Source organism: Taudactylus pleione, unplaced genomic scaffold, assembly GCF_031769625.1.
Source record: "Taudactylus pleione unplaced genomic scaffold, aTauple2 ptg000322l, whole genome shotgun sequence".
NCBI classification, from domain to species: domain Eukaryota; kingdom Metazoa; phylum Chordata; class Amphibia; order Anura; family Myobatrachidae; genus Taudactylus; species Taudactylus pleione.
Window position 1 is genome coordinate 665,001 of NW_028284723.1, and position 26,458 is coordinate 691,458.

Below are 26,458 nucleotides of genomic sequence, written 5' to 3' on the forward strand. Positions count from 1 at the left end.
TCAGTGTTGTGGTGCCATCGTTGTCAGCAGTGTGGGGTGGCGCTGGTGTCCTTAGTGCGGGAGTTCTGGCGGTGTCGGCAGTGTTCTCAGTGCAGGGGTGCCAGCAGTGCAGTGTTCTGAATGCAGAAGTACCGGTGATGTCGGCAGTGCGGGGGTTCTGGTGGTGACCTCAGTGTAGGGGAGCAGTCGTTGTCAGCAGTGTGGGGTGGCACCGGTGTCCTCAGTGCGGGAGTGCTGGTATGGTGCCCTCAGTGCAGGGTTGCTGGGTGTGTCGGCAGTGCGGGACTGCTGGCTATCGGCACTGTGGGGGGTTCCGGTTTTCTCATTATGGGCCTCCATCTTGCGTCCGTTTGCCCCCTTGAAGTCTATGGGGAAGTGCTGATTGGCTGAGAGTCGTGACAGACGACTCTCTCAGCCAATCAGCGGTCAGTCCATTGATTTCAATGGGACTATTGAAAATGGTGCCCAAGCCATAGGGATCCGAGACAGACAGGGAGATCCAAACTGCGGCTCGGTTCATCTCGGATCCCGGAAGTTTGGGCGTTTTTGGATTCCAAAGAATCCAAACCGCTCATCTCTAAATTATACTATAGTAAATATGACATAATAGATTTTATCTTTAAAGTTTCTCTTTTGTTTAATTACATTGTTGGGACGGAGTCTCTTGTACATTTGTCATTATCTGTGGCATAGGCTAAAGGCCTCTATTTTTTGGTGCAGTCCCCTTCACCCAACATCGTTGTTAATTGTATCTGTCCCATACCAAACACCTACTGGCGTACTGTCCAACCGAGGTGACAGCTAAAACTATATTACAATGCCAAGCTGCCATGTAACACTTACTTTAATAATAGGTTTATGAAGTAATAAATATTCATTTGTATGTACACGTTTGTGTATCTTCACTGTTTAAGCAATGTGCATACTCCGAAATGGAGTGATGCATACCTCCCAATACACAGAATTATAAAACAGGCACTGCCCAGAAAAGGGGCATGGCCTTGTGAGGAAGGGGATGTGGCCTTGCAGCACATCACACTGGGGGCATGTCCAGCCATTATGCTGATGCTGGGCTGCCGCAGGCTCTTCCCCACATTGTGTAGAGTGAGAGTGACTCCCAAATCCCTACCGCCTCCCCTGCATGACAATGCAGCCTACGGGTTTGATGGTGGGACAGTCCCCAAAAAGAAAAGCACAACTTTCCCACCAGAAGCAAGACAGTTATGAGGTATGTATATGCATTACAGCCAATGCAGAGCACAACACATTTCAATTCCGTCTTTATTTATGACAGAAGAGGCATAAATGCGCTGTAATGGGCAGGGCAGGTGCAAAGAGTCATGGCACCATAGGCAAAATTTTAGCCTACCACCCCTCCCCCCTTGAAAAGTGACTTTTAGAAAAAAAAATAATTCTTACCTGCTCCTGACTGGCGAGGCTGCAGTCCAGATACACGGATGTCTGAGGCAAAATGCTGTCAAGTCTCCAGTAATGCTGCAAGATTTCTAGATTGGGGTGGGGGAAGACAACATTTTAGGACAAAGTGGCAGGCAGCAGTAAGAATAGGCTTCCATGTGCAGATTCAAAGAGGTGGGAATTTATCTGCTATTCTTGTATTGAAAAATCACTGGACAATCATTGGTGATTATTTTCTATTTCAATAATGTATTATTGAGCATTGACAACCCCTGATGAAGTCTCATAAGGAGACGAAAAGTGTAGGCTAAAGAAGAAAGCTGGGTACACACTTGTCCAATCCACGGCAGATCAGTCTGTTTATACAATCCTACCACAGACCTCCTCGCAGATTCTACATCCAATCCTCGCTACTTACTTGCCCAATTTTTCAGCAAACCTTCAATCTGTGTCTGCCGAAGATTGGACAAGTGTGTACCCAAGCTTAAGGGTGGAAGAATCTTATACCTTGAGAATGGAAAGTCTTCATCTAACAGTGATGTAATTTGTATTGTAAAAAGCAGGTTTTATACAAATAAATAAAAAAAAAATAATTAAATTGTAGTTTTAGGTTTACAGGTCTATGATATTATCTACTGTATTTTGGGCATATCACTATTGGTGCTGTATTCTTCTTTGTTGGGGTAAGTTTGTAACTTCTAGATACTAGATGCCCCCTAGAACAATGAAATCCTTGACAGTCACCAGAAATTCTTCAGATAAACAGCTAGGAAACAGAAAATACCAGTTTTATTGTATATGGACCCTTGAGTAGTTTGTTTGTGAATATATAAATATATATGCATATAAGTATATATTTATGTATGTATATATATTTATATATTTACACATGTGTTTATATATACGTATATAATCACACACATTTTATAGACATATAGAGAGGAGAGATGTGTCCTCATACATCATTGCTGCAGTTGCGCCAAACATGCCCTCTCAGTCCCATGGTGCTCTGGTAGTGCCGGGGTTCCTTTTTGACCAAAAAAATTAAGCTTAGTCGCAATGCAATGCGACTAGGATGCACCAGGAGACTGTGCCGATGAATTTGACCCTTGTATACTGTATATGTGTGCGACTGAATCTCTTAATCTATATACGAAGTGCTACGTTACAGCAGCCACTGCTCTTTTCCGCGCCACTCACACACAGATATAAGTGGCTCATTTGCGCCAGGCATCTCACGCCCAGTTGCATATTCATACTAGATATAGGAGGATAGATATATGAGGGTATCTTATCTGTATATATATACACACACACAGTATATACACAATGGGTCACACCGCACCCATGTGCTTCAATATTTACCTATCTAGAGTCCCGCGTCTGACTCAGCTGTCAGTGACGTGCAGTGAGGTCAATGGCTGGGGAAACACATGTATAAAAAACACAGTTTATATATCAAAACTCTGGAGTATCATAGGGGAGGGAGTATGACAGGCTCTGCCTCCCCTGACTGCACGACCCTGGCAACAGTCCTGCACAAATCACATTGGCATTGTGGCCATTTCCCTTGCGATATGCATACGCACAGTAGAAAAATCTTTGGGAAAATGGCTGCCACACCATTTTCACAGAGACCTGTGTATACCGCCGGCTAGAGAGGAAGGGGCCCGTGAAGAGACTGCACATGAGCCGCCTCCTCTCTTAATACGCCCGAATGTATACTGTATATATATATATATAAAACAACACAGACAACATTACACCATACCTAATATCTTCAATAGAGTCCAAAACATTAGTACACAAACCTATAAGAGTAATATACCGACGCCTATCTTAATCCCGACGCCGGAATACAGGACGCCAGCCTGAACGAGGTAAGTTATGGGGCACCGTTAGCTGCGGGGGTGGGGGTTAGGTTTAGGCAGTGTAGCGGGATTAGGGTTAGGCACCCCTAGGGGGGAGGGTTAGGCACCACTGGGGGGGTTAGGTTTAGGCATGAAGGGGGTCTTAGGTTTAGGCACTAATGGGGAGGGTTAGGGTGCGGGGTGGGGAGGGTTAGGCTACAAGACGGGAGGGTTAGGGGGAGAAGGGGGAGGGTTAGGGGGAGAAGGGGGAGGGGTAGGTATACTTACCCGACCCCTGTCGGAACACTAACCATCGGGATGCCGCTGTCGGTATTGTGACAATCGCCCTCCCTCAAGGTAACATTAATACACCTTCAAATAATATTAATATACTCCCCAATCCCCATATAACACTAAAAAGCACTAGTTCCTCCACAGATACTTACCTTTGATTGCTGGAGGTTGTGGTCTCTTCTTGCTCCTGGCTTCCAAACATGGAGCAGCTGGCTGGGGAGGAATCATTTAGGCACAGACAGCAGCTGGAATGGGCAGGGCCTCAGAGAGAGGAACGGAGTCTCACGAGAAAAAGACAACAGAACATTGGTGGCTGATCCTGTGGAGGGAGCTGCCATTATGCAGAGAGGGAAGGGCATTGCTGCATCAGACATGTCAAACTGTGACATGTCAGCAGTCTCGGACGGATGGCAGACGATAAGTGCGGGGGCAGCGGCTTATGCAAACTATGGCCGGCACAAGTGTTAAGTAAAATACGGATGTTTCTTTCAGAGACATCCTTATTATTGTGGTAGCGGCTTCAGTTCAGCCCCCTCAGGTGTCGGCGCCCTAGGCAGCTGTCTAATGGTAGCACCAGCCCTGGTAATGGGGCATTCTAACATAGGCAAAGTTAAGTGAGGTTATGCCAATGGAATTGCAGGCTATGCATAGTTGGACATAATTGTAATATGATTCTTGCTACACAAGCCGTGTTATTACTAAGATCTGAGCACTATCATCAGTGGCGGGACCAATTATTTCACATCCAAGGGGAAGTGGGCAAAAATGTGTTTTTAAATAAAACAAAAATAAATGATTTATTACATTGAACAAAAGCTTTTCCAACACTATTTAAGTTTTAAATTAGGCGAAACCAAACATTTTCTACAATTAAAGCATACCTATCAATACTTAGATGGAGGGAAATTGGGACCTTATGCATGTGCCTTTGGCACACGCATGTAAAGGAGGTATAGCTGCACACCAGACTTGAATTGCATGTCATGTTGGGATCATGTTTGTATATTGCCCGCCGTTTCTTATCCATCGGGGGCATGCTTAGAGCTATCCGCTATGCAGAGTGGCAGAGCAGATAATGACCTCCCAACATTTCTCCAACACGGGACACTGCAGGTCATGGATGGGAGGGTGGGACAGTGGTGGGAAGCAGGACGGTTGGGAGGTATGGTTAAAGGGTTTGTTCTAGTGGGATGGTATGAAGTTTACAGTATTGCATATAAAGCCTCTTCACACTCCTAGATGCACTTCTACATTGCAGAGGCCTCTCCCGAAAGTGGAGAGTAGGCGAGCACCTTATTGTGTGCTGCACAGAGAATTTACGTGCCATAGGGCAAAGCAAAGGCATTTTTAGCTGTGCCCTGTGTATACAGCAAATAGAATATAGTTATGTTTCTCTCTCTCTGGCATGAGTGATGTCATCACAGTAGTGAAAGATTTTTACATTTTGATGATGACTAGTGATGTCAGAGGTTGTCTCTCATTAGATATTTAATGATACATTTTCCTAAGGGTTTTCTTGACACAATTAAAGGTATTTCAATTAATTTAGTTTATTGGCATGTATACTGTATGTCCTACTGTAAATGTTTTACTAAATACTTTGCATCAGCTTTTAAGCTTTAGTTTGTGATTTTTAAACCACAAGGACGTTAGTGCCCTTGAATATGGCATAGAGCTGATCTCTCGCCACAGCTGAATCCACTTCTGAGACAACAAATAAAGAAAACTGCCTGCTTATAAAACATATGCCCTAAGTCCCCTAAACACTAGACAGTATTTTGAACGATGTGGCCGATTCCGACTCATCGGTACGACAAATCGTTCAAATTGTCAAGTGTCAAGTGTGCGCTCCCGCGGCGACATTCGTCGCATTTGCAGATTTTTTGCACATGCAGGAAGATCTGCCAATCTCGTTAACAATTCCCCTCAGATTGTGCGTGTGTACGCTCTACCGAGCGACCAGGCAATATGGTTACATTATATAGTTAACGATCTCACCACCAAACGATGCAAGATACAGTTTATCGTTTGGTCATTTGTTAAATTGCACAGTGTGTATGCACTAGATTGCTTGCCTGGGAGTTCAAGGGAAATCATTGACGACATTGCATCTTTGGCAAGTCGTCTAGTGTGTACCTAGCTTTAGAATCACATCAAGATCAATCCATGTATTCAGTAATACTTCAAAAAGGCACATACGCAAGATAAATAACAACTATAATTATGCTGCAGCACACAGTTACCAAACATATTTTAGGTTTGAGTATTCAAGCTGCTTTGTACTGGTCGAGTTAATATCCAGTTGGTTGCTGTGGGTTACAGCACGTGCTTTTTATGTCACGTAAACTAAATATTAAGCCTTTAAACTGTAATAACTCTTTAAAAAAAAAAAAAAAGCTTTCTGTCATTATCTTGTATGATTTCAATATACACTTTATTTTTTTTCAGACGCTGTGGGCATTTGTTATTATATTTCTAGATGAACTCCTTATTTACTTGCTAATAAATTCCTGCAACAGCCATCACTAGCATTAAACAGTTACTGTGATAATCTTTTCCTGCTCATAATGCAAATGACATTAGCCCTTGCATCAAACAAGCAAAACGTCAAAGTAATTTGTGTCACATAAATATAACCATCAAACAGATGTCATGAATATTCAATTACCTGTTGCGTAATACAGTGTTATTAGAGTCCAGGTATGATATTCGTAAAGTAAGAATGAAATGGGGAAAAATAAGAACAGGGGCTAAGTTTACTATACTGTGCTTTCCAAGTTGATACATCGTTGGCGGTTTACGCTACTGGATTTAAAGGGGCAATTAGTTTAATACAACATTTGCATGGTTTTATATTGTATGTAATTGTTTCTTAAAGTCTAATGGATAAAACTGCCGAAGATGTTGCAACATTGAAAAGCACTACATAATACATTTAGCCCCAGGTGCTTTTACTCTTGTTCACTTTCAATTGCCAGTAACTCGTAATAACCTAAATGATAGCTGTGGAACTAAACATGCAGTCGTATTTATATGAAAGCCATGTCACTCAATGGCCTGAAACCTGAGTAGTAGGTGGCATATAACACAAGTAGTTCTCTGTTATGGTGGAATAGGTGTGGAGTAATGTTATTACAAGATGGTAACAATAAGATACAAAATAAAAAGTATAACATTAACCCAACAATTCTATAGTGTAAATATTTGAAGACATTCTAGATCATAAGTGGCTTAAATTTAGAGAAATACTATAATAGGGTAAATAATAGCAATTCTGAAAAAATATTTACATTTAGAGTTGACCTACAAGATAAAGATGACATCAATAAAATGTGTTACAGTCCCAATATCCCAATATTAGCTTTATTATGAGGGAAGGTGAGGTGGCAGGTAACAACCCCAATTGTACTGTAGGATGGGATGCAGTCAATATGCCCACTCAGAATGCTGGCCCCGGAATCCAGACACGTGCTGGCATCCTGTTTACCAGACTCCCGAAGGTAAGTATTGGGGTTAGGGGAAGGGTTAGGCACTAGGCAGAGGGTTAGGCACTAAGGGGGGAGGGTTAGGTTCAGGCCCCCGGGAAAGAAGGTTAGGAATAGGATACCTACCGACAGGTGTCGGTATTCTAACCCTGTCAGGATGCCGGTGTTGGGATTCTGACCCCATGGATCCCTAGAGCCAGCATCCTGTACCCATCTCTTTTAGGACGATTGGTAATTCCCAACAAAACCACTGTCTCTGGTGCATATGTAAATAAGTTCAAAACAGAAGGGGTGGGTCCATCACTTAGATATGCTCCACTATGTTTGGACCTCCCTCTCCAGTGATCATGGAGGTGAGATCAGCGAGGGTTTAATGCATGATGCTGATATTCTCATAATAAATCCCACCCAGCACTGTGCAATGATGCAATTCGAGACTGAGATTTGAACCGGCATGAGGTTTAATATAGCAATTTCTTAGCATCTGAAAACACAATCAAAGTGTTCCTCCTTTGGTACCTAGTTCCTGTTCATATACACAAACTGTACCCAGAAGCTTTGTTGGTGCGGGTGTGGACATGAGGATACTCTGCTACACATTATTTTGGATAGTCCAGAAATGGCGTGTTTATGTCAATCGCCTTATTTCGGACAGCACAGATTCATATGCCTGTATGCCCCTCCCACTCTCTCCTTCCACAGCCACTGCATGATGTTCTAAACATATGCAAATATTGATATGGCGTATGCTGAATGCTAGTACTCACTGTAAAAGGTCTTCTGGGAAAAAAAAATACGAATACACCCTCTTCAAACTTCATCATTAAGGATTTGGCTTGTCTACAAAATGGAGTCTAAGGGGTATATTTACTAAAGTGAGAGCTTTTAGAAGTGGAGATGTTGCCCATAGCAGCCAATCAGATTCTACTTAACATTTATCTAGCACCTTCTAGAAGATAATAGCTAGAATCTGGTTGCTATGGGCAACATCTCCACATCTAAAAACTCTCACTCCAGTAAATATACCCCTAATACTTGCATTGCCTCTAGCATGCTGAATAATTGATCACTATTTTTTCATAATCTCTGAATGTATATAACCAACCAGCTGCCCAGTGTATGGGACCCCCCCGTATTTTGAGCGGTGAATTAAACAGAATTAGTTTTATCACAATATTTTGGATAATTCTGTACCGCCCAGTGGGATGTATTGTATTGTACTATGCATAGCTCATCCCCTCAATTTTTTTGTGTTTTCTGTACCCTGATCCTTACGACTTTATTTTTTGGCAACATTTCAATAAAAAGGGGTTTTCAAAAGAGAAAAAGGATGTAGTGTAAGGGTGATGGGGAAATAGTCCGAACAGTGTAGGACAATGCAAGGCTGAAGCTCTTTCACAAAGACAGCCTTGCAGGCAACTCACAAACCAGTATTAGGTAGGACATGCACACATGTACTGGATACTATCTTTGCAAATCTGGATCAAAGACTTGTAATGACCTCCAGTGACTCTACTCACCATAATGCAATATACATATGACAGCAGCACTAGCAGCAGCAGGAACCAGGGACAATGGCAAAAAGACAGGACTAGCAGAAAGTTCCTGGAAGATATGGAGATGTTAATTTCACCCTGGCAGAGGTTGTCAGAGCAACCAGTCACTCAGGCCTCGCCCCCAGATCCGGCAGTAATTACAAAAATCTATCTGGATAATGGGGAGCTTGGTGCGGGGGTCGCTGTCTGCCGGGGCTCAGATGGGGCTGTAGTGGGGGCCGGTACCAGATAACAGGGAAGTGACAGAGGAGGTGGAGTGAAGAGCCGGAGACAATCAGGACACAGCAAGGGGGGATCTGAAAAGATCTCTTTCCTGCACAAGATGCTGTGTAAATGGCAGCTTGTGAACACATTGTGGGGCTGTATGCCAACTCTGACATCCGACAGCTGGAGCTATCGATATTGACAGCTGTTGCTACCCTACCACCACAGCAGGGACAGCACTGTCCCTGCTGCGGCCAGCTGCCAGCTTCGGGAGGCTGCACATGGGATCTCACAATGCTTGCGAGATCCCTGGCATGCCTAGGCTGATGCGCTGTGTACTCAGACAGGGATCACCGGAGGTGGGAGTTTTCACCCCCACACTCTCTGCAGATGAAATGTTCATACATCTCATCAGTAGTGCTTCCTGCCTAGCCTCGGTAAAGTGAGTTAGGAGCTGATTGGTAGGTACTTTATCTCTGTCAATTTTATCTCTCTCCAAGGCTTAGTACATGGCTGCCATAACTGAAAATGGGGTTTAACTCAATAACGACCATACCAACTACATCGTCTGCCAGTCTTTCCCTGACTCTATCACCTAAATGCCATAACATTGTGAATCCTGGCAGCTTAGGCTTGATATATATATATATATATATATATATATATATACATACACACACACACACAGTATATAGATATATATATACAGATATGTCCGCTTGTATCTTTGCCACTTGTGTGGCAAATAGCACCACATATGGCAAGAGTCACGCGCAACCCATAGGATTGCATTGTGCGAACGCAGCACAAGGCTTGGCGTACCGTGGCGCATGCAGCCATGGCAAATCGCATGGTGCGATGTATGTGCCTGTTTTCAGCGCAAGTGGCAAGGATGCAAAAGGACACACATGTATATATATATATATATATATATGTTAGTTTAATTTATATTTTATATACTGTAAGCTATCGTGATCAGCACATATCTGTACAGCAGATAATAGATAATTCTCCTAAGAACTTCCATGGAAACATTGCCAAGTGGGGATGGGTACGGGATGCCGGCGGTCAGAATCCAGACGCCGGCATCCTGACCAGGTTACAATCCTGACCCTCCCCCCCACAGCCTAAACCTAACCCTCCCCCTCGCACCCTAAACCCTTCCTCCCCTTAGTGCCTAACCCTTCCCCCGCAGCCTAAACCTAACCCTCCCCTTAGTGCCTAACGCTCCCCCCGCATCCTAAACCTAACCATCCCCTTAGTGCCTAACCCTCCCCCCGCAGCCTAAACCTAACCCTCCCCTTAGTGCCTAACGCTCCCCCCGCAGCCTAAACCTAACCCTCCCCTTAGTGCCTAACCCTCCCCCCGCAGCCTAAACCTAACCCTCCCCTTAGTGCCTAACGCTCCCCCCGCATCCTAAACCTAACCCTCCCCTTAGTGCCTAACCCTCCCCCCGCAGCCTAAACCTAACCCTCCCCTTAGTGCCTAACGCTCCCCCCGCAGCCTAAACCTAACCCTCCCCTTAGTGCCTAACCCTCCTCCCGGAGCCTAAACATAACCCCCCTCAGTGCCTAACCCTAACCTCAGTACTTACCTTCGGGATCCCTGATAAGTGTCGAGATTCCGGCATCGGCATTCTGACCGCATCCCGCCAAGTGTTACTACGCTTAATGTAGCATGTGCTATTGTAGTTAATGTGCATGTGACTGACCCTAATCTGTGTCTCCAAGCTTCAGAGGCCCCAAGTGCAGGTTAATGAAACTTTGGCTGAGCGGATTCTTCTGTGCTTCAGCAAAGAGCATTTTTGTGTGTTGCAGTCACACTTATGTTCAACTTTAAATCACACATTTCTGATTCTTTACATACAGCCCTTGGTAAAGTTACAAATATAAATGTTTAAGGTATGGCTAACAACTCCTTATTGCATGGAACAATCCCCATTTAATCATTTTGGCCTCATCAAGGCTACAGGCCTGATTTGTTAGTTGTATGCTATTTGCATCGCTGCTAAGCTTTTGCAAAATGGCCGCCTGAACTCTGCAGCTGCAGCCAGTAATTATGCATTGGATGACACAGACACTTGCCTTGGCATGTCCATAAACCGGGGCAGACAAGCCGGCAAGCCCCCGTTTTCTGACATGGCCGCAGTCAATTAGGATGCGGTTTCCGCGACACTGCGACCAGAGAAACAGCTGCATCACAGCACATGCACACTACGGCTCCGGTGCATGCGCACTCCGCCCACCATCGATGTGCAAGCTATCAGGTTTGCGTACAACACTGACTCAGGTCCTATAACATCGACAACATCCCTGTGGCTCCTATTGGGAAATTGTTTCTCATGAGATAGTGATTATTGTAATTTATAATGAAACAAATCAGTGACAATGTATTAAATACTAATGTCTTTATATCTGCAATAGCAGCGTACTGCTAATTATCTTGTGTATACAACAATCAGCTGTATATATATTTTTTTCTAAAGACATTTTCTTATTGCCTACAATATGTCAGTCATTACTGAGTACAATATATTGGTCACTGGAGGTAATAAAACAATGAAAAAAGTTAGATGTGATTTATTGAAAAACAACACACAAGGATAGAGGGAGGAAATTTATATACAGGAGAGCAAAATGGTGATTAACTTTTTATTACGCATTTCAATAACCATGCATCAGCGATGAGAGATAATTAAGAAAAATGCTCCCATTTAACATGCAGATTCAGTGTTGGGTCCACTATGTAAAGTCAAGATTAAAGTGGTACTGTATATAAGAAATCCAAAAATTTAAAACAGAAACTTGCCCCTAGCATGTATAGAAAAAGTGAAAATAAGTTGGAACAAAAAACTGGACAGATAACCTATTTAGATGGGCTTCTGGATAAACCAAAAGGGTCTTTTAGGTGTGGAAGACAAAAGTGTAAAACTTGTAGGAATGTAAAAGTGATACTTTTCATTCTGCTGTTACCTCAGAGACTTTCACGATTGATAGTTCTCTCAACGGTAACTCTCAGTATGTTGTGTACCTTATTGAAGGTGGGTGTGGCCGCCAGTGTTTTTGGTCGGACCGTACACACACTCAATATTCGTTTTTTGGAACACCGCAGAAATATTCTACAGAGAAGCCCAAGTCATAATCTTTCAAGGCATGCATCAGTATGTGATCATGGGGACCAGTGGAGGCTCCAGAGGTGGGGCTGCAGCGTAGTCCAAAATTCAAATAGGGGAGTCATACCTTCAGCTAGTGAGTAGCACGCATCCATATACACAGCCACTGGTAAGAACGTTCTATCATCCTCCCCTCAAAGGGAAGAGGCAGAGACTGTCAGCCTTTAATCTTGCAAGTGGCTTGGAAGCTCTGGATGATTCTCTATAATAAGTTGGATGCTACTCTCCAATATTTTACCAGACATTTTCTCAGCTGCGCATGGACTAATTACAATATTGCCATCAATATCATGTTTTTTTCATCAGCCGAACTGTAACTCTGCAATTATATAGCCGTATCCGTACAATAATATTTCTGTGTATATGAATTGCTGATATTTTCCACCTGTTTGTCCTAGTAAATTATTATTATTACTATTATATATTTTACTCTATATGTCCTATGAAGTGTAAATAAATATTTTACTATATTCAAATCAGCAGCCTTGTACAAGCGCTCCCATTTTTTATTATTTTCAACAGTGATTTTTGCCTGAGTATTAGGTAGGCAGTCGCTTAGGGAACCCTTTGGTTCTAGTTTATCCAGGTTAGTCACAACTTTTGTTTTAGGCTTCCAATCAAACTTCATTTTCATGTTGAATGTGAATAGTTTTCTGCAACAAACTTTTCTGTAAAAGTGATGACAGTGCCTGAGGAAACCAGGCTACATGACTGTCCTCATTTTCCAAAATATGGGTTCTTTTTACACTCCCAAAGGATGCAGATCAAATTATAAGCTTTCCGAATTGTATGGTGTCAAAACTTGCTGCAGTGATATATATATATATATATATATATATATATATACACGTAGGCACTAATAACATATAGGTCAATGGGTGTAAGTATTAAAACCTGATAATCTTACTTTAAAGTTTCAATATACAATTATATTATAGCATCATAAAAACTGTTCTTCCTTCTTTGAGCTCCCACAGGATAAATTGCTAAACATTCATAATGAAGACAGGAGTTTACTACTATCATATAAATTTGTACTCAAGAGTGAAAATGAACAAGATTTAATATAAAGTTTATCATAATAAATCTTGTGGTGGCTCGCAGTAAAAAGTAATAAAAATGTCCCCAAGTCTACAAATGTGTATGTATCTTGGAATAATAGTATCACCACTCTATAAAGATGTAAGGTCTTGTATTAAACAATTTTATTTTTCTGTCCTATAAATGTAAATACTCCATTCAGTAAAATCTAAGGGGTCTATTTACTAAGCAGTGTTAGGAGACAGAGGGACTGATTCAGACCCGCTCGTAAGCGGCTGCTCGTTCGCTCTGAGCGATGTTCGCACAACTGCGCATGCGTATGGGTCGTAATGTGCATGCGCAAACCAGTCATTGCGGTCGGAAATCGAGCGCTCGCAAAACAGCGAGGGGCTGCTAATTTGATTGACAGAATGTACCGTTTGTGGGTGGTAACAGGGGAAAGTGCTTGAAAAGGGCGGAGTGGAGATCCGAACGCAGGCGTGCCTAACGGTAAAAAGGGCGGTTAATGGGAGTGCATAATTAGTAAAGGAGCGTCATCGACCACGTCACTTGGTTGTCTTTTAGCCTGAACTGCTCGCAGTGATAGCGGTAGGATAAACCTACCACAAGCACTGCGAGCAGTTCAGATGCCTTTCGATGTACCCGATTAATCAAATAAATACCGGAGATGACGTGTGATGTGAACGGCAAAGGGGCGTCATTACAAAATTGTGAGCGCATTTATCGTTCGCTCGCCTAGACATAGATGCGTCAACAAACCACAATGAGCGAGCGCTCAATTTAATTAGCCGGCCCCTTTTTTGGAATTACCGTCCACAAATAGCGTCCGGGTCTGAATCAGGCCCAGAGTGAAAAGTTATAAGGTGCCAGCCAATCAGCTCCCAACTGTCATTTTTCAAACACAGCCTGTGAGATGACAGGAGCTGATTGGCTGGTACCTTATCACTTTTCACTCTGTCTCCTAACACTGCTTAGTAAATATACCCCTAAACCTCTAAACTAATAAGAGTATTGCAATTAATTACTTGATCTAATAACACTGCAGTTCCATACTAGTGGATCATGTAACATGCAGCCCACAATGCCAGTCAGCAACATGACTGACAGTGCAGCTTATATGTCTTACTGCTTCAAATTAATTTTTTCTTAACATAGCAGCAAAGGGTCTGGGTGGTTACTGTGTTACAGGGAGAAGCAGCTTCCCTACCTGACACCACTGTGTATTACATTTCTTGATTGGTGGTACAGGTTTTGCCCATGGTTTCGTGAGGATATTTGCAGGCAATTCTTTGTGAGTTATGTATCATTAATAGTTATAGTTAGTTGTGTATACATATAGTTAATACCTAAATGGATAACTGAGGGTGGTATAAGTTAGATTGCTATTAAGCATCTAGGTTTCTGTTCTTCTGATGCCCATATCAGTCTGGGGTTAACTAATTGGTTGCTGGGTAGTTTGTGATGTTGGAAGGGCCAATGGTTGTTCAGCAAGGATGGATTTAGCCGGATAAAAGGGTTTATTTGTTATGGTATTCATTTATCTGGCCTCTTTGATTCTGCTAATTTAGGAAGCGTCTGTGACTTTGTTTGCAAATACGAGAAATAATCTCTCTGTGTTATCACCGAGAGCTTTATCCCGGCACTATATAGGCTTTTTTGTAATGTGAGTTCCACTTACATGTGGTAGAATCTATACACAGCTGCTAGCTCAAAAAGTCAATTACCCTGCTGACTTAAACCAAAAACTTCCCAAAACACAAATGGAGCTGCACTAGTGTTGAAATAACGAATATTGCAAATAGCTATATAATATGTTTGATTGAACATATGAACTTCAAAAGGCTTTCTCAATAGGAAACATTTATTAAAAATTCCATTCCCCAAACAAGAATGCATATAGTAAGAACATTTTTTACAATATCAAACAGTTATGATTACAATAAAATGTATCTTTGCAGTTGCCATTACTATGCTACAATTTATTCACAGCAAACTACTGTCACTCTCTCAGTATCCTCCTGGGTTTAGCTCCTTGTATCCATATATAAGTTGACCAGTTTGCATAGCGTCTTGGTAAGTGTCTTAGTAATATGAACAAAGTGGTATAAAGATGTTGCTCACCATACTCCACCAAGTGAATATTAGCTGGTCAGTATGTGCTTTATATCCGGCTCTCACCACAGTTGGATTTAGAGTAGGAAAATAAACACAATCCCAGCTAGAGTGGCGTCTATAGTGTCTCCTTCTCCATCTCCTTCCCAGCAATGGGACAGGGGAGACCCGCCTCACAGCGCCGATGTCACGTGGGCGCACCAATTGTCTTGTGTAGAAGTCAGCTCACTCTAGCCCTTTGCTGTAGATATCCAGGTGCTCAGTAGCGCCAATGGCAGCTCTGGATGATGCTCCTCTCCTCCATATTGGGGGTCTCTGGTGTCCGGCACCTTTCTACACTCTCAACCGACTGTTTCTCCCTTCCACTGCTCTGCCTATTGTGGACCAGGTACTTCAGCTCTTTTCACTGTGTAGCACTCTTTTTCCACTTATCAGCCCCCACCTTCCCCTTTCCAAGCCCCATTCTTGTTTCTGTTTTTTTTTTTGTTTTGTAGAGAAAAAAAGCGCTTAGCAACCAGTGAAGAAAATGAATGAAAATAATGTGAAATCAGAAATAATTCAATAATATACAAATCGTATTTGGAACATTGAGTTATACTTAATTCACCTTAGAACTTATACTAATTCATCTGATACACATATGCACTGCTACAAAAGCAAACAAATAATAAATGTATAGGGGCACATGAAACCATTTTGTCACAACCCGGCATAGAGACCCCAGAATCAGACCTCTGCACTTACCTCTCAGGATGCTGCGGCGCGGCTCTCTGCTTCCCCACCGGTCTCCCTCTGCTCCCCGGCGGCTTCTGCATCATGTTCTCACCCTCCGGTCCGGCGTCTCTCACGTGGATCTGCCGCAGGTCTCCGGTCCATGGGCGTGGCCATCTTGGATTGCCCATGTGACGCGATCTCCAATGAAACATGCTTCTCCTTCTCTTCCAGCCAGTCAGCATCCAGCACTCCCTATAAAAGGATTTCCACTTCTCACAGCAAGTTGCCAGTGCAACAAGTCCCCTTAGCTTGTCTGAGAGAACCTCCATACTGCGCTCTGAAGTAGTTGCTGACTTCTCTGCTAACAATCATCTACAGCTTCCTAGCCGCAATAAGTAGCTTTCACGCTACCACCTATCATCTACGGCTTCCTAGCCGCAACAAGTAGCTTCCACGCTACCACCTATCATCTACGGCTCCCTAGCCGCGACAAGTAGCTTCCACCTATCATCCACAGCTAACCAGCCACACCAAGTAGCTTGTGCTACCACCATCCACCTCACGGCTAATCAGCCGCACCAAGTAGCTTGTGCTACCTCCATTCACCTCATGGCTAATCAGCCGCACCAACTAGCCTGTGCACCACCAATCACTTCTCGACTAATCAGCCGCACCCAGTGACTTGGACTACCACTGCTCACCTTACGGCTTCCTGGCCACACCTAGCAGCACCCGAATTACGGACCCTACCTCAGCTACACCAGTACCCACACTACAACCTCGCCACCATCCTGTGCTGGCATTGACTCTCCCTATTTCCTTCACTCACACATAAGTTACTTTGACCTTGTATCCTCTTTCATGCGTAAGAACTTCATTAAACCTAGTCTCCTCCAGAGGGCATCAGAGTTGAATAAAGCTAGTCCTAAACCCAGCCCGGGAACACCATCTAAAGAAACCACATCCATGACACATTTGAACTAGATGTTATTCAAATATAATATTCTGAGGAGACAAAATAAATCCAGTTCAAGCTGTGGAACAATAGAAATAGCATATAATCCCAGCAGATGATGGCTTTACCGATCAACATTGAGCTTAAAGTCCTAATAAACAAGTGTTCTTACAGTGGCTCACTTATACCCCTTTTATACCAGAGCAAAAACCTGTTTTTTTTGCTGGGTCTTCCTGGGTTGCAGCTCAGTGTAAAAGGATCCCTGATAAATAACCTGGGTCAAGTGACCTGGCAATCCAACCCAGGTAGCTACCAGGGTTGGACCCAGGATATACCTGGGTAATGGTGCAGTGTAAACAATGCAACCTGGGTTATCTGACCTGGGTCATGCCTAAAATTAGCTGATTGGTGGCTGTGGAGCAGTCACCTCCCACGTTTTATGATCTCACAAGTTTAGCAGGGCAGACACAGGTTCAGTGTGAACGGGGCTGACCTGGGAATAACCCAGATCGATGGTGCTGTGCAAATGGTGTCTGACCTGGGTCTGACCTGAACCATCTCTGAAAACCCAGGTCGGACCTGGATTTTTGGTGTAAAAGAGGTATAATACAGCATCAATGAACTTGGAGGAGAAATAAATCCGATTGTACACTCCTCAGTATGCCTGGGGTCCCATTCTGCAAGAGTCCTCACAATCGGAAAAGTCTCTCCATCATTGAAGGCTGAAGGAATGAAATAAGTCCCATTATGTTGGTCTCAGTGGTCACAGACATGTAAATTTACACTAAAGCCCAGAAGCTGCTGAGCGGTGCCTTGTTCCCAAGGACAAATTTTTTGCTTAGATATATATTATTACTGTATTTTAAGCTATCCTGTATTCTTATGTTTTATTATATATTTTTATTAGTAATTATTTAGAAATCAATTGCCATTAACTTTTTATCTGCTTATTGTCAACTGCGTGCACTGACAACATTTAATGCGGTCAGTGCATTAATTCATATATGTGATACATACTAGCTAAATTTCCTCTAAACATTCATTAAAAAAAACGTGTGAATTTCTAAAATAATTACAAAATAATGAAGTCGGGTAATTCTATACAGAAAGACCTGTCATTCAGTAATCCTAAGCAGTAAAATGAGAATACACATGTAGGAGTCTGCAGGACAGAATTAATGGACTGTCAACTTCATGTTCTAATCTTAGGTTCTCCAGCACTTGCCACCTCCAATATTTATTCTAAAGTGGATTACTGATAATTCTATTAATTCCCTGTAGGTTGTCAAACTTACTTTGATGTTGACACTAACTCAGTAAAATCACATTTAACAGCTAATGTGTCACTTGTTCTTCCTCCTGAGTGACGGCTCCATACGTATTATAAAATGCAATCAGTTCTCGTACATGTTTGTTGTCAGATTGAGTTTGTGCTGTATATTTTCTTTTATTTTGCTCATTTGTCACACAGCTGTGAAATCCAGCATGGAATAAAAAATGCTTATATTACTTTCCATTTCTTTCCAGCATTATAATGCTTTACATTTTTTAGGGAATTTTCATTGGGTTTAGCTTATGCAAATTTTAGTCTAAACTAAATCCTCCTAGATACTGTAAATTTCATATTTTGCAATGAATGAACAATGAATTTTAAAATCTACAAATCATTTTTTTTTGTTTACAGTTAAAATGTCAAATTAGAATTTATAACAGGTGTTTAGAGAAAACAAATTTGCATACATTGCAGAGGATTTTGCTAAAAGTGATGTCTAAATAGTTTATATTAACAACTGCAAACATTCGTTATAGTTCCTGTATTCCACTACCCAATGGAGAGAGTCCAGAAGATAAGACAACCATAAAGAAGGCAGATAATAATTATTAGAGATGAGCGGGTCCGGTTCTCTGAGAACCGAACCCACCCGAACATCCAAGTAAAATCCGAGTCTGGCTCCGGTTTTCCCGCCTAACTTGGAATCCAAAACAAGGCAAAATGTCATCAACCCGCTGCCGGATTCTCACAGATTTTGGATTCTATAAAGGTCCCGGTGATCGGCGCCATTTTCACTTCGGCTGCGGATTGTGTACAGAGAACAGACGTGCTCTGTGCTGCTCGGTCTGTTCAAGGGTGCAGTGTTGTCTGACTGGGGCTGAAAGGGAGAGGGTGATGCTGTGTCACTGTTGTCCTGTCAATCAAGGGGCTAGAGCGGCTAAGGGGCTAGGGCGGCTACAGTAAATAAAGGGCTGCTGCTGTGTTGTCCATAAAGGGGCTGCAATACATAAAGGGGGGGTGCTTCTGTATCACTGTTGTCCTGTCAATCAAGGAGCTGCAGTACATAAAGGGCTGCTGCTGTGTTGTCCATAAAGGGCCTGGGGCAGTAGTACATAAAGGGGTGCTGCTGTGCTGTCCTGTCCATCAAGGAGCTAGGGCTGCAGTACATAAAGGGATGCTGTGTCGTCCATGGGTGCTCTTTCAATCCAGGGGTGCGCTCTTCCCCAGTGTAAAAAGAAAAGTAAATTAAAAGTAATGATTATCATTCCACAAAAAAATTTAAAATATATATATTTTTTGAGTGTGCTAGCTACGCTATTATTGTTAAGTGACACTGCTGGCCAGACCGCAGTTTATCATCCACATATTTGTGACTCTGCAGGTGTTCCGTCCGCACTCTGCAGGAGTGCTGTGTTATTCATCAAGGGGCTGCTGCCTTGTCCAGGGGTGCTCTTCCCCAGTGTAAAAAAAATTATTGTTCGGTGACACTGCTGGCCAGATCGCAGTTTATCATCCACGTATTTGTGACTCTGCAGGTTGTCCATCTGCAATCCACAGGGGTGCTTTGTTGTCCATAAAGGGGTGCTGTGTTGTTCATCAAGGGGCTGCTACCTCTTCCAGAGGTGCTCTTTGCCAGTGTAAAAAAAATAAAAGTTAACTAAAATTAGCATTCCACAAAAAAAAAAGATATTTTTTTCACTTTTCTTTGTGTGTGTATTAGCTACGCTATTATTGTTCGGTGGCATTGCCGGCCAGACCGCAGTTTATCATCTAAATTTTGTGACACTGTAAGTGGTAGCACAGTGTGTTATTCTTATTCAGAAAAAATATTGTGACACTAAGTGGCAGCGCAGTGTTTTACTCAAATAATCTTGTGATACTGTAGGTGGTAGCGCAGTGTGTTATTCTTATCTTATACATCAAAAATATTGTGACACTGTAGGTTATTGATACCGCAGTGTAATATTTAAAATTGGTACAAATTGACGTTTGTGCTGTACCCCACTTCATTCGTGTTTTTGATATGGAGAACGATCGGTTGAGAGGAGAGCAGGAACCACATACTAGTGCTGGAGCTGCTGCCAGTGCCACCAGTCATGACGATACTAGTCCGTCTACATCATCTACTAAAACCAATGCCAAAGGGCACATAGGGCTTAAGACAGGGCATCAAAAATCAAAGAACCATTCTTTTACAGTGGTAAAGATAATAACTTCAAAGGGAAAATTAGCTGCAGAAAGACATAAAATTGGCAATATACCTTTCACCACACAAAGTGACAAGGAAAGGCTAAGGCTTTGGCCTTTATTTATGACTGGAAGTTCTGCCTCTTATGATGATTTACGCACATGTGAACATGCTGACATAGAAATCGAGGATGCTTCTGTGGAAGTGCACTAAGATGAGGAGGATATTTGTGTAGCTGACGCTAATAAGGATGTTAATGATGAGGATGTTGATAATGATGATGTTGTTGATGAGGATGTTGTTTGTGTAAATCAGGCACCAGTGGAAGAAACAGTTGTTGTCCATGATAAGGAAAAGCCCATTGTCATGTCTGGGCATAAGACAAAAAATCCACTTCTTATGTGTGGAATTATTTCTACCCAAATCCGGACAACAATTGTCAAGCCATCTGTATCCTTTGTAAAGCCAGAATAAGTAGAGGTAGGAACCTTAACCATCTAGTAACCTCCTCCCTGTTACGTCATCTGCAGCGCATTCATCAAAAAAGTTTTTTCAAAATTCAGAAACTTTGACTAAAAAAGTAGTCCAGCATCAGCTAGCTCCCTTCTCTCTGCTAGATTCAAGCACCTGACATCTTCACCACCAACACCTTCATCAACAATATCCTTTATCATGAAGTGATTGGTTTGTTTTGGCCCCCAGAAGACAAGCTACCAATGGGCAGGTGACATTGCTGGCAATGATCTCTACGTGCACAAACTGGCTTTACAGAGCAAGATGTTGTCACCATCATCCGATTCCTCACCCTCATCAGTGTCTACATCATCTTTCTTCACACAATATTAATTTGTCCCGGCTGGAATCCACCATTACAGGTGCCTCAGTAATTTTTTGACGTAATTGGCGGTAAAGGTCTTCCTTGTGGAATTTGTAGTTCATTTTGATGAACATTATCTTTTCCACATTTTGAGGAAGTAGCCTCCTACACCGATCGCAGACAAGGTTCCTGGTTGTGATGAAAACTCTTTCGGAGTACTGGTGGGTGAGCAGCTCTAGTAAAGCAAAGCCAGTTTGTGCAAGGGCCTCCAAATTGCTGTTTATTTCCTGCTAGTAGTCAAACAGACTTTCTGACATGCCTATTTGGTGCTATCATTAAAAATAGTCCTCAACCATTCTTTGAATGGTGACCGTATCAGATGGAGTCATGGTAGAGGTCTCATTAATTTAATTGCAGCCAATTCTTTTAGACCCGACCAGATGTCAAAACTTGGTTGTGTTGACTCACCTGCATCACCAGTGGGTCTTTTGGGAAAGTTTAGTTTTTCCTTGGCAGCAACACTTGCTGGAGAAACTGAAGCAGCCATCGCTGCATCACGTGCCAATTTGCTTACCAACAGGTCTTTGCTTCTCTTCAGGTCTGTGTCCATTGGGCAGAAAAACACGACATATGACTTAAACCTAGGATCGAGCACAGTCGCCAAAATGTATTAATCCGATTGGAAGGCCCTGACAACCCTTGGTTCCTGGTGAAGCGAATAAAGGACTTGATCTACAAGTCCAACGTACTTTGCAGAATCGCTTTGTTTCAGCACATCAAGTTGCTTTTCCAACAGTCTAATTAGGGGATTACCTGACTCAAGCTGGCAGTATCTGACCTCACTTCACAGGTGACTAATTTGAAGGGTTTCAGCACTTTGCACAACACGGAAAGTATTTTATACTGAGCATGAGTAAGGTGCATTCCCCCTCCTTTTTATGTCATAGTTCGCTATGTAGCTTTGGATTCATTTTTGCTGTTCCTCCATTCATTGAAGCATATAAAAGGTGGCGTATACCTTGTAACTACCTCTTGCTTCAGCTGGTGGCAAGGCAAATTCAACATTTGTTGCAGGTGCTGCAATCTTCTACATGTCCCTGCTGAATGGCAAAAATGTCCAGAAATTTTTCGGGCCAGAGAGAGCATCTCCTGCACGGCCCTGTCATTTTAAAAAATAATTTGCACTACCAAGTTGATTGCGTGAGAAAAACATAGGACAAGCTGGAATTCACCAGCTATAATGCTCTCACAATATTGGTGGCGAATCCTGACGAGAGTCCAAGAGGGGTAAGCCATTTTGCAATGACTTCCCTGAGTTTTTCTAAAAGGTTGTCAGCGTTATGCCTTTTAGTGAAACCGGTGATACAGATTAGCCTACCTATACACCCACCCAGTGGGCTGTTAGTCATGTAATCTTGTGTTTGCTCTGTTCCACTTGTCCACATATCTGTGGTTACGAAGACAGTGGGTACAACGGCATTTTGGAGGACACTAATTCATTTTTTTTAAATTCCCTCTACAGGCTGGGAATTGCTTTTCTAGTGGAATCTAGATGAGATTTGGTAGCAAGAACACAGGTAGTAAGGACACAGGAGCTCAATTAACTGTCTAAAACAAAAAAAACCACTGCACTGTTGGCGGATATTGGCCGCACATCTAATACCAGCATAGATGTTACGGCATCAGTGATCCACTGTGCAAGTGGGTGACTGCTGTCATACTTGCTCCCCATAGCAAAGGATTGTTTAATAGTCAATTGTTTTTTAAAACTACTACTGGAATGAAGATCCACTCCCAGGAGCAGCAGCAGGTGTAGCGCTCAAGGATTCTTCTGGGGCAAGGACTGAAATGAATGATTTAAGATTTTTTGTAAATGCCTCCTCCCCTCCCCTCCTCCCTCATAAATTTGCATTGGAATAAACATTTTTATTATATTTACTACTAATCAACCCTTCCCTGCCTTCAACTACATAGATACTCCAACTCCCTCAGGCCTCTTGAATATTAAAAACATTTGTTCCCTGATGTGCCATGTTGGAAGTTGAACTGCCACAGCTGCTGAAATCTTCTACATGTGGTTGCTGAATGCCAAATATGTCCAGAAATTACAGTGCATAAAGCAGGCTGAGGTAAACTGATGCATGCCATCCGTTGTTGACAAATAACTTCCAATAGGCCTGGCAAACATCATGGATGCTGGGAGTTCTAGTACAGCTGGAGAGCTACAGACTGCTTTCCTCTGATGTAAACAGCAAGTCTTGGTCCCATTATCCCTAACAACCTCCCTGAGCACAAAGTAAACATCTGTTTACAGCGTGTACTAGCAGCACCTCCACAAGTAAGGCCACCACATTTCTATTAGTTGTATAAAAAAACACTTCCAGATCATAGATATCTTTCATGAACTAAAGAACTTGTTCCTACATCTTCCCTCATAAATTTTTTTTAAGAATAAAAACATTAAAATAAATTAAAAAGTAATTATTCCTTCCTTTCCCTGACTTTAGTCCTTAAACATATTACAACTCCCTCGGGCCTCTGACCTAGTCTTGTTTAATGAAAACATTGTTTTTTAAACTTCTTATAGGGTCGTATAGTTTATTAAACTGCCATCCTGTCTACCACTGCAGTACCACTCTATGCCATGTTGGAAGCTGAACTGCCACATGTTAGTGGCGCCCACTGCTGTTGCTTAGCTTAGTCAGCCAGCTAGTTGGATGCAACCTTTTTGCCTAAACTGGATGAAATCAATATTGTGAGCTGTGATGTGATCAAAAGTGACTGGAAACAAGTGGAAACTAATGTTATTGAGGTTAATAATTCTGTAGGATCAAAAACAGGCCAAAATTATGTGATTTTAGCTGTTTTTATAATTTTACAAAAAATACAGATCTAAAACCAAAACACGCAAGGGCGTTTTGCCTTAACCAAATTCAGATCCAAAATACGAAGGAGATATAGATCCAAAAACAAAACACAGGGGTCGGCACTCATTCCTAATAATTATATGACCTATTGGATCTTGTGTACTGTTGGATGCATTGTATGTACAGCCGTGGCCAAAAGTTTTCAGAATGACACAAGTATTGGTTTTCACAAAGTTTGCTGCTTCAGTGTTTTTAGACCTTATGTCAGATGTTACTATGGTATACTGAAGTAATATTACAAGCATTTCATATGTGTCAAAGGCTTTTATTGACAATTAAATTAAGTTTATGCAAATAGGCAATATTTGCAGTGTTGACCCTTCTTTTTCAAGACCTCTGCAATTTGCCCTGGCATGCTGTCAATCAACTTCTGAGCCACATACTGACTGATGGCCGCCCATTCTTGCCTAATCAATTTTACTGCAGACTAAATAAATAAATGAATGCACATTGTGATCTAAGCACCAGCGCTCACATTCTAGGATGGTTGTGGCAATTGCTGAGGGACAAATAGCATGGATACCCATGCAAAACCTGCAACCAGCACAAGGCTATAACAGGGAAATGCTATATTGTCCTAGCATGTGTGTGTGTCCATATACAGTCAGATCCATAAATATTGGGACATTGACAGAATTTTCAGATTTTGGCCTCTATTCACCACCACAATGGTATTGAAATGAAACAAACAAGATGTGCTTTAACTGCAGACTTTCAGATTTAATTTGAGGGTAATTACATCCAAATCGGGTGAACGGTGTAGGAATTACAACAGTTTCAATATGTGCCTCCCACTTTTTAAGGGGCCAAAGGTAATGGGACTATCAACTCAAAAGCTATTTCATGGACAGGTGTGGGCTATTCCCTCGATATTTCATTATCAATTAAGCAGGTAAAAGGTCTGGAGTTGATTCTAGGTGTTACATTTGCATTTGGAATCAGTTGCTGTCAACTCTCAATATGAGATCCAAAGAGCTGTTACTATCAGTGAAGCAAGCCATCATTAGGCTGAAAAATCAAAACAAACCCATCAGAGAGATAGCAAAAACATTATGTGTGGCCAAATCAACTGTTTGGAACATTCTTAAAAAGAAAGATCGCACCGGAGAGCTCAGCAACACCAAAAGACCCGGAAGACCACGGAAAACAACTGTGGTGGATGACAAAAGAATTATTTCCCTGGTGAAGAAAAACCCCTTCACAACAGTTGGCCAAATCAAGAACACTCTCCAGGAGGTAGGTGTATATGTGTCAAAGTCAACAATCAAGAGAAGACTTCACAAGAGTGAATATAGAGAGTTCACCACAAGATACAAACCATTGGTGAGCCACAAAAACAGTAAGACCAGATTAGAGTTTGCCAAACAACATCTAAAAAAGCCATTACAGTTCTGGAACAACATCCTATGGACAGATGAGACAAAGATCAACTTGTACCAGAGTGATGAGAAGAGAAGGAAAGGAACTTCTCATGATCCAAAACTTACCACCTCATCATTGAAGCATGGTGGTGGTAGTGTCATGGCGTGGGCATGTATGGCTGCCAATGTAACTGGTTCCCTTGTATTTATTGATGATGTGAGTGCTGACAAAAGCAGCAGAATGAATTCTGAAGTGTTTCGGGCAATATTATATGCTCAGATTCAGTCAAATGCATCAGAACTCATTGGACGGCGCTTCACAGTGCAGATGGACAATGATCCAAAGCATACTGCAAAAGCAACCAAAGAGTTTTTTAAGGCTAAAAAGTGGAATGTTATGCAATGGCCAAGTCAATCCCCTGACCTGAATCCGATTGAGCATGCATTTCACTTGATGAAGACAAAACTGAAGGAAAAATGCCCCAAGAACAAGCAGGAACTGAAGACATTTGCAGTAGAGGCCTGGCAGAGCATCACAAGGGATGAAACCCAGCGTCTAGTGATGTCTATGCGTTCCAGACTTCAGGCTGTAATTGCCTGCAAAGGATTTGCAACAAAGTATTAAAAAGTGAAAGTTAGATTTAGGATTGTTTAGTTTGTCCCATTACTTTTGGCCCCTTAAAAAGTGGGAGGCACATATAGAAACCGTTGTAATTCCTACACCGTTCACCTGATTTGGATGTAATTACCCTCAAATTAAATCTGAAAGTCTGCAGTTAAATCACATCTTGTTTGTATCATTTCAAAGCCATTGTGGTGGTATATAGAGGCCAAAATCTGAAAATTCTGTCAATGTCCCAATATTTATGGACCTGACTGTATGACTTATCTGTAGTAAATGACACTTGCTGGCTGTTGCTATTTCATGGTTATGCCTTTCTCCCTATTGCACTGAGCTGCTAGCTGGAGTGTTCCGTACCTTTGTATCTCTCCAGAACAGAAGTCCTCATGCTGTAGGCCTGGAGATTTCCCTGCTCACCTGTGTGGTGCTGATAGGAAGAGGAGGCACTGGGCATGGATGTAAGCCATTGCT

The 26,458-nt window shown here is 42.3% G+C and overlaps 1 long non-coding RNA gene across 2 annotated transcripts in view; it reads left to right on the top strand.

Annotated features, from left to right (window-relative positions):
• The window catches only part of LOC148509503 (uncharacterized), a 104,704-nt gene that overhangs the window by 44,651 nt on the left and 33,595 nt on the right, over positions 1–26,458 (top strand). The gene's annotated exons all lie outside the window — the stretch shown is intronic.